The sequence below is a fragment of the Plasmopara halstedii genome, assembly GCF_900000015.1.
Source record: "Plasmopara halstedii genome assembly, contig: Scaffold_262, whole genome shotgun sequence".
Classification (NCBI taxonomy): Eukaryota; Oomycota; class Peronosporomycetes; order Peronosporales; family Peronosporaceae; genus Plasmopara; species Plasmopara halstedii.
Genome location: NW_020187183.1, coordinates 875,228 through 884,305, shown reverse-complemented (window position 1 = coordinate 884,305; position 9,078 = coordinate 875,228).

The following is a 9,078-nucleotide window of genomic DNA, read 5'->3' as shown; positions in this document are numbered from 1 at the left end:
ACGGAAACACGTCTTGGTGGCTTTGTATGTCTTCTCCCTGGATGGGTCTTTGCCTTTTAACCCATTATTTTTAAACTACTATCGACCATGACTTCCATGTCGATGACAAAAGAGACATTCTTTTTCTGGCCCCTGACTTCTCCATCACCAGTTGCTGTATTTACTTTCGTCTTCTTGGGTTTTTCTTGTGAACGTGGAGAGCCGTCGTACACCATAATATCACGTGAGACATCTGTGACATTTTGCAGATGCATTTGCCGATGCTGTTTCGTTAGTCGTCATACAGCTCTGTTTAGCGCTGCACGACTTGTTGAAGAAAATCTTACTATTCACCCAGTCAATGCTAGACTGATTAGGCTTCATTGCCAAGCAAATGACTTGCTTTGGCATCTTCATTCTAAATCCATTCGCTAAACGAATGGTCATCTCTTCTTTCGCATTGAATGGGCTAACATCATCTTCAGTCAAAACTTACGCCCGAACAAAATTGTTTGACGCACCAGTATCAATCGACACTCGAAGTGGTTTCTCAAAACCATCTACAAAGACTTCTTGGTCGCACTTTTCCGTATACTTCTAGCACTAATAGCGGAAACGGCATGTACATCATGCACGTTAGGGTCAATGTTCTGTGTACTCACAACATTCTTAGACTCTACTCGTGCACGTTTTTAACCTTTAGAGCGTTTGAATCGACGACAATCATAGCGTCCGCGGTTTATCGAACGAGCACCCTATGTCTGTTGCTGAGTTAGCTTGATGAAGAAGATGAAGCTAACAAAAGCATTCCTATTGAATGATTTTGAGCTGAAGATTAATAGATAGGATACAAAATGCCTGCTTCATAGGACACTTTATACTCTTTCTTACCTACATAACATTGGCGAACACGAGGAAGCCGATAAAGGCTCCACGGACCGTTGCCTCGATCGTAAGCAGGCCTTTTTCTTCTTCAAATATACTCACCGTCTTCTGGTTGGCTTCAGCAATCCATGTCATCGATGACCGCTGCCTAAAAGCTAATCTATAAATCGCTCACAAGATTAGAGTGGAAAACCAGCAGATCGCTTTCGGCAAGATTCTCGATAACATGAGAAGTAGGTGCGACGAGGGTAAAGGTTCGGACGAAGCCTTGGTCGTTATGGGCTTCAAGACGAAGCTTGACCTTTATTGCTCCGAGAATAGACGGTCGTGCATTACGGCAAGATACGGGCTAGTTAATATTGGGTCATGGTGCAGTACTCACCAACGAACAAGCCGAGAAAGAGAAAGTTGTGCTTATTACGGATGACAAGGTTACTTTGATCACATGTCAGAAGGAGACAACAAACGAGACATGGAGTCCTTAGTATCTACGATCGAAGCGATGCTGATGCGATCGAAGAAGGAGCTTTCACATGTTAGAAGGATAGTGCTTCAATCAGATCACGCCACGTGCTGCAAGAACACACAGGGCCCTTGATTTTCCTTCCTGGGTCTTGTGCGCGAAGTAGAGATTGTGTGCTTCATCCACAAGATGGCAAGTCCGTCTAAGACGCTTATTTTGCCAGATCAATGGGAGCGCAATGATCATGGGTAAAAAAAGGCAACAATCGCGTCGCACCGATACAGGTACTAGAAGGCCTCAAGTCACATTCTGGGGTGACAAACTGCATTGAGGAGCTCGTCGAATACAACCGATCACGGCTATCTGGGATTGCGAGAAAGTCAAAGCAATGGACAGGCTATCAAAGCGATCAGTAAAGCGGGCAAATGACATCCTGTACTTCTACGACGAGCGGCGATTGCAGTATCCCCGTTAAGATACAGACTGTTGTAGATCTGCTTTATAAGATCAAAAGGGTAATTGACCAGAAAGCTAGTGACATAGTCAACTGCTTTTCGTAGCCTTGTGTCGTCTTGCGTCAACGCTCTCACTATGCGAAAAAATTAAATTTTCGAAAAAAAGGCTTCTTCTTTCCACTATTAGACCCTGACCTCCCAAACCTTTCCACGTATCCCTGGTAAATTGGTTATTTGTCTGATTTATCATGATCACTGAAAGTATATGGGTTTGATCATCAAGCAAATGTCTCTTAGTGCCCCAGGTGGTGAAAGAGACGTTGTCATTTGGGAATATAAAGTACAAATTCTCATCAATATGTGCGAGCTTTAACTTTGGAGCAACCGCGGAATTTTCGTCGGTTGGTTTTTCTAGCTCAGTGTCTCAAAGTCCGGGACCCCGCTTTTAAGCGATTGTCTGGCCTCAAAAAGCCCGGGGCGAGAATTTTAGTAGTCTGTAAAGCCGTCCGGCAATCATTCATGCAAAGAAATGCTGTAGTGACTCTCTTCTATACTTCACCCTTCTTAGCCCGCAAGAAAAAGAACGCTAAACTGAATGAAGACTTTTGCCGATGAATCTTAGCTATGCTGTGGAAGAGAAGGTAGAGCTCCTAGCTGCCTAGCGGCATTCGATCACTCGACGGTGTTTTGTCTGTGGAGACACCTGTCACCTTCGTACTGGTTGTCTCCTGAGCAAGTCGCGCTCATCAAGCCCAGCGTCTCGCTTTTCACCTGTCTGGACGTCGCAAAAAAGCGCCATCACCCGTAGGCGCGAGGCGCCCTACTGGGGAAGAACCGAGTTCAATTGAGCCTGAAAGAGGTAGACGGAAGCAGACCCAGTTCCGAAAAGCTCCATGGTCTTGAACACGGAACGTGTATGAAAGCCGGGCTTGTTGATCATTAAATTGACCATGAAGGGCTTTGAGAAGCAATGGAAGATCCTGTTCGACTCCGGGGCGTCGTACAATTATGCTCCACGCACACGATGGAAGGAGGTCAGCGATGGATTGACATCGTTATTATTCACTTTAAGACGGGGACTTGTGTCACTGCGCCGAAGGTTCCGGTGGACATCAGTGATAATGTTTCTTGACTTCGATACCGTAGAACGCTATTAAGTCTAAGACTTGAATGCCAGGTATGACCACATATTTGGGATGGCATGGTTGGTACACCATGAGCCGTGGATAGATTGGAGGTCGAAGACCTTGGGTGCTACACGCACGTCTCCTGTTGGAGCTTGGTGAGTCATGAACCCACCTGGCCACCAAAGGTGTATCGGACTGGAGTCCCGAGCATGGACCGCGGGCTAAACGTGGAGTGGCACGTAACCCAATGAGTGCTGCTCAAGTATCAGATCAGTCACTGCATGTCATGCGTGGCATGGTCGGCCAAGGGCCGAGGCGTCGAGGGCGAGATCACGTGAAGTACACTGAGCACCGCTGTCGCTGCCTACCACATGAGGAATGGTCTGACAAGGTCCAAGGCATCAAGGGCGAGGTCACAATGATGCCCGTGGAGTGACACGTAATCCACTTAGCACTGTTCACGCTTCAAAGCAGTTGCTGCATGCCACGAGTGGTATGGTTGGACGAGATCCAAGGTATCATGGGCACGACCGTTCAGATGCGCGTGGAGTAGCACGTTATCCACTGCTATCAACTGCCGAAATAGCAACATTTCGTCGGATGTTGTTAATAACATCAAGGCTCCGATGGAGCAGGAGTGGGGCTGAAAATGGACGACGCCGAGTGCGTGTTCCCACTGGTCTTGATGAGACATAAAATCCCTAAAAGAGGAGACGCGATGCCGTTTACTAACTGCAATACGCCGGGCGTCAGCCCTGACCCAGGATGAGTTTACGTAGACGATAGCGCACAGCTATACATCCCCGTCAACGGTATGACGGGGGAGGACGACGACTACGTCACCCTTAAGGCTTTTCCCGAGGTTGAACTATTCTAGAGCTGGACGAGATGTTATTCGAAGAGTTTGAGGGTGCCTTGAAAGCAGTCAATTTAGTCGAAGTGGTCATTATTAGACTGAACGAGGAGATTATCTCGTCGTCGCTTCTGGATGAAGCTCTCCTGAAGTACACCAAGATGGGCTTGAGCGCACGAAGTGAGTTACGATCCAGAAGGATTCCTCGGAATCGCATTATCTTTTGGTAAAGAAATTCCAAGACGTCGTCTACAAAGACCCGCCGTCGGTCCTACCGCCGGACCGAGGTGTGCGTCATTAAACTGACCTGGTCCCGGGAACCAAATACTGTGTAACACGCCAGTTGCCCCTGCCCACAAAGCAGTGTGACGTCATTGATGCCTTTTTTGTGCGAAGCACAACGGATGAATGGTGCGTGAGAGCAAGTCTCCATATTCGACGCCCACGTTTTGTTTTTGAAAGCCGATCAGCAAGAGGCGTATCGCTCACGCTTATGATAAGATAAACGCTACAACAGATGCTGATTTCTCAAAAGAATTTCTTAAGAACAATATGGTAGGCTGCACAAAGTAAAGTGCACTCGACCTAGTCAATGGTTATTACCAATTGCCCATGAAAGCGAGCGATATTTCGTTGACAGTAGTAAGTACTCCGAGCGACATGCTCTGGGAGTGGTGATGCCGCAATGGCTGTCGACTTCAACAGCAGCAATGAATTGTCTTGCGACGCAGCTGTTCAGGCCCCACCGTTCGTATGCACGAACGTACTTTGACGACATCTTCTTCCAAAGTCGTGCGGGGCATGGAGGGACAGATGAAGAGACCCACATCGACCATTGAAAGCGGTGCTCAAGAGCATGCGCTCAAAAGAGCTGTATACTAATGCGATTAGTGTATATCTAGGGCTTAAGAAATGCTCTTTTTGGGTGCTTCATTGGAAAGCGTGGTGATCGAGCGGATCCTGCTAAAGTCGAGGCCATTGTGGTTCGGCCGGCGCCAACGAAGCAAAATAGTAGCGCAAGTGGCTTGGTCTTACCAACTACTTGCACAAGTTCAGCGAGAAAAATGCAGAAATGACACGGCTATTGTCGAATTTTTCTTAAACTACGGAGTGGAGTCGGGCCACCGAACATCGGGAGACTTTTGACAGGGTCAAGGACAGACTCCTTCATGCACCCATTCTGGCGTTGCCAGACCCCGATCTTCCTTTTGGTGTCGTCTGTGACTTTTCGGACTTTGATATCGGCTGTGCACTGCTACAAGCAGACGCCGAGGGGGGATATTGGGTGATCGCGTTCGAATATCGCCAGCTATAAAGCTGCGGAAAGGACCACGACAAGATATTGCTTGCAGTTTGCACTTGTCAAATTCAGGATACACGTGCTTGGCTCAAAACAGGTTGTGATCTACACAGAATATGGGTCCGTACGCACTGCAACTCAGTCGCCGCACGTTTCGCGGAATTCAATTAGGTGGCTCCCATTTCTTGCAACATATAACTATGAGGTGAAGTATTAGCCAGGAAAGCAGAATGCTTTGGCTGAGCTTGCTAACAGATCGACGGTGTCGTCGTCTGTGGTGATTCTGATTTGTGCCGCGTGCGCGGGAGATGATATGTGCATTACGCTGCTACGGGCTCTCAGTTTAAAGAAGTTTGGAGATCCAAACAAAAAATTGTAGGCGCGATTGCGATCACGGGTGGGCCGATATTCATGTTAAATGAGTCGCTGTTTTATAGCACCAACTTGATGGATATGCCACGAGTCTGGGTTCCTCACGATGAGAATCTGAAGTACCGTATCCTCAATGAGACCCACAATAACTCACTAAGTGGTCATCACGATCGTGAGAAGACCTGCAGCTCTGCAAGTTGCCACAACTGGTGACTTAAGCTGCACAAATGGACGAGCACATATGTGCGCAGGACTGAGGCGTGTCATAGGGAAAAATACTCTACAGATGCGGCAACGCCGCTGGCGAGTTTGCCGGTTTGCTCCGAGTATTGGCAGTCCATGGGCATGAACGTTGTGTTTGGCCTGCCGAAAGACTCGGCGGGCAACACCGGTGTCGTGGTCTTTGTCGACCGTTTGAGCAAGAAGGCTCATCTTGTGGCGGTGCCGAAAACCACCGACGGTTTCGGTGAGGTGACGCTGTTTGTGGATCGTGTCTTTCGACACCATTGACACTTAGAGCCAATTATCTCTGATAGGGACTGGCACTTCACTGCGAAGTTTTGGTCAACGATCTTCAAGGTTCTAGGCACCAAGTTGAGTATGTCAACAGCGGACCATTCGCAGACCGAAAGTCAAACTGAGCGCGATATTCGCGTCGTTGCAGACGTTCTTCGCGGTGTCTGCTCTGGAAATCTGAGTCGATAAAGTGCCATGCTGCCACTCGTAGGGTTTGCTCAGAACAATGCAGTACATTGGTCTATTGGCTACATCTCCTTCTACGTGAACTTCTCGCGTACTGTTGACGTCACCAATCCATGGCTCAGGGCTTGGTGGGGAGGAATAGCCGAGTGGCTAGCTGATGTCAGCCCCCTCATTTTGCGTAAAGAAGTCTATTACTTCCTGTCTACCAGACTGAGTGTCTTAAGACACGTTCGCGATGTGATGGTTGAAAGCCAAGCTTTGTAGAAGACGTAAGAAGCAGATGAAATGGTAAAAATTTCAAGGTCGAAGACCTGGGTTTATTAAATGCTAAAAATCCTGCCACACATGTAGATTCCTCATTCTTTACGACGAAGCTCCGTTCACAAATTATCGGACCTTTAAAAGTCGTAAACAAGCAAGATCTTGCGTATACGTTAAACCTTCCGCGAAGGATACGCACCCATCTGGTGTCTACCTGGTATTTTATACAGGCTTCCTTAAGTCGTATTGTAATCCGTCGCAAGTATACGTGGATGCAGTGGCACCGAGGCGGCGCCCACAGGCGCACGACCACACAGAAACTAGACCAGCAACTGGTTTTGAGCTCGAAGTGCAACAATTTCCTTTTTCAACGGCGCTCTACCGTGCACATAGTGATGTATTCATCTGCTGGACGGCTAGGAGCCGCTCTGACAGAGCGCGATAATCCTCATCGTGAGACTATCGGTGCAGAAAGTGCTCTAAGCTCTCTAGTCCCTCTGCACAGCGGTATGCGACATCCGCATGATGCTCAGCAGAGTCCTGGTCGTGACGGACCTCGTCCTCAACAGCTCAAAGCACAACGCGAGTCAACGGACGGCGATCGACATAATTGTCATCGTCTGCCGCCGACTCTTCTGGACGAGAACGGTTGTATTCGCTACCACGTGGAATGTCTTTATGGGTCGACAGAGTCAAACACAATATCTTGTGAAGTGGCGGGGATACCCTGACTGTGAGAGCTCGCGAGAGTTTGAGGAACCACTTCGGCAAAACCGCCTAGACGTCGTGGACGATTATGATCAGAGAGATCATGGCGCTCCGCGTTGTCCTATGCTCTTTGCTTCTCGGCAATATTTAGGGAAGACGAAGGGGCCCGGGCTGAGCTCAAGCTATATCCCTGAGCTGCTGTGGTCGCAGACACACCCGTGTGAGAAACCACATAGCTTGCGGGAGCGTGATGAATTAATTCATACGTCGCAGGGTCACAATACGAAGGAAGTCAGCAATGCGCCTTGAATTTGGCAAACTCGAATCGAAGATGGCATACCACGAATACGTCCACCACCTTTTGTCTCCGCCGTAAGTTGGATAGCGAGGAAAGTTTTCGGTGCCGCTGCACCCATCGCATAGAGAGCTCTTCGTTATCTGCAGCTCGTTTGCATCGCGGGTATATGAGCACAATAACTTTGAGCGCGAAGTCGAAGCGCTCTACCTATCTATGGGGATTTCTTGAGGTACTAAAAAAACGCGCTCGGAGAACTTTGCGTTGGTCAAGCTCAGCTTATGTAGTGGTCGGGGGTCCGACCACGAATACGACCAACGAAGAGTGATCGCGTCCTTCACTTCTGTAATATGATCCGCTAAACGGAAGTCGCATTCCACATGAGAGTTGATGACCGAACGTGAATACGAGCGCATGAGAGCCACCCTATGGGCAGCCTCAAACTGCTGCTTCTGTGCCTCGTTGAGGTGATTAGGAATGACACCACTTCCTCCAAATCCTCGACGAGTCTGTCATCAAAAACGAGCGCCCCATTGTGGTCATCAACATCCACGGTGTCGGGTGTTCGGCTGCCGAGGGCATAAAATGCGCTCCAAAGTTGCACCGCGTATACGTGACGAAGAAGGGCTTTGCCAGCAGTTGGCCGAAACCAGTGAGGCTAGGTGTCTTTCGTGTTTTAGACACAGAGCTTATTGAGCAGAGAATGCGTGCAGAAGTTCCTGTTGATGTAGAGGTACCTTAGACACGCGAGCCTCGTACGAGGAGACAGTTAAATGTGAATTGTGGGTGTTTATAATTTTGATAGGGGAGAGTGTAATGGGGTTACACTTACCCTGATATGAGGGGGTGGGTCACACAAGATGGTGTGACCATACAAGGGTGTGGATTACACAAGACTGTGTAATCACACAATGGTGTGGCTCCACCTTAACAAGAAGTCAGTTCGTGGCTGGACTGCCAGTAGGTTTGCATTTTAATTAGGTTCTATTACTTGATTACAAATACTTATAGATTTAGATATAGACAGAATTGCCGCGAATAGAACCAAGATATACAGTTTACATTTTGAGCAATAGAGTCTTTTCGCCTCAAGTTAAGGCTGTGGTTAATCTTGAAATAAGTGAGATTGCGAACCGCGACACTTGAACTAGTTCTGAGTAAAGAATGAAGGTCACCGATAAGTGAAAGAGCTACGGCAGCTCCGCTGCAGCTTTCCTTCCGTAGATGTCTGGCAGCAGCACTAATGAATCGGGGAGATAATACGATTGAGTGAAGGAAAAAAGAGCTGATCACCGCCCACGATGCAAGAAATTCTACATCTCCTTGCAGCAAGAAGTGGAGAACTCAGCGGGGCTGCCGTAGCTTAGCGCTCGAGGAAGCGTAATTAAGGTCATCGACCTTTCGTTCTTCACAAGAAACAATACGAGTGTCGCGGATCGCAATCCGCTATCTCCAAGAGTAGCTAGTACCTTAACCAAGGCTAGTAAACTCTTCGGTTTAAATTCAAAAATGATTTTTATTTATTTTTATCTGCGGATAAGCCGCCTACTTTCAAATGTATAAATTTTACTAGATATATCTAGTAAAATCTAAATACATGCATAACTACTGGATACCTAGCCACATACCGTATTCTTGTTTGGGTGCAGCCACACCATGCACATTCCGTGTGATACCC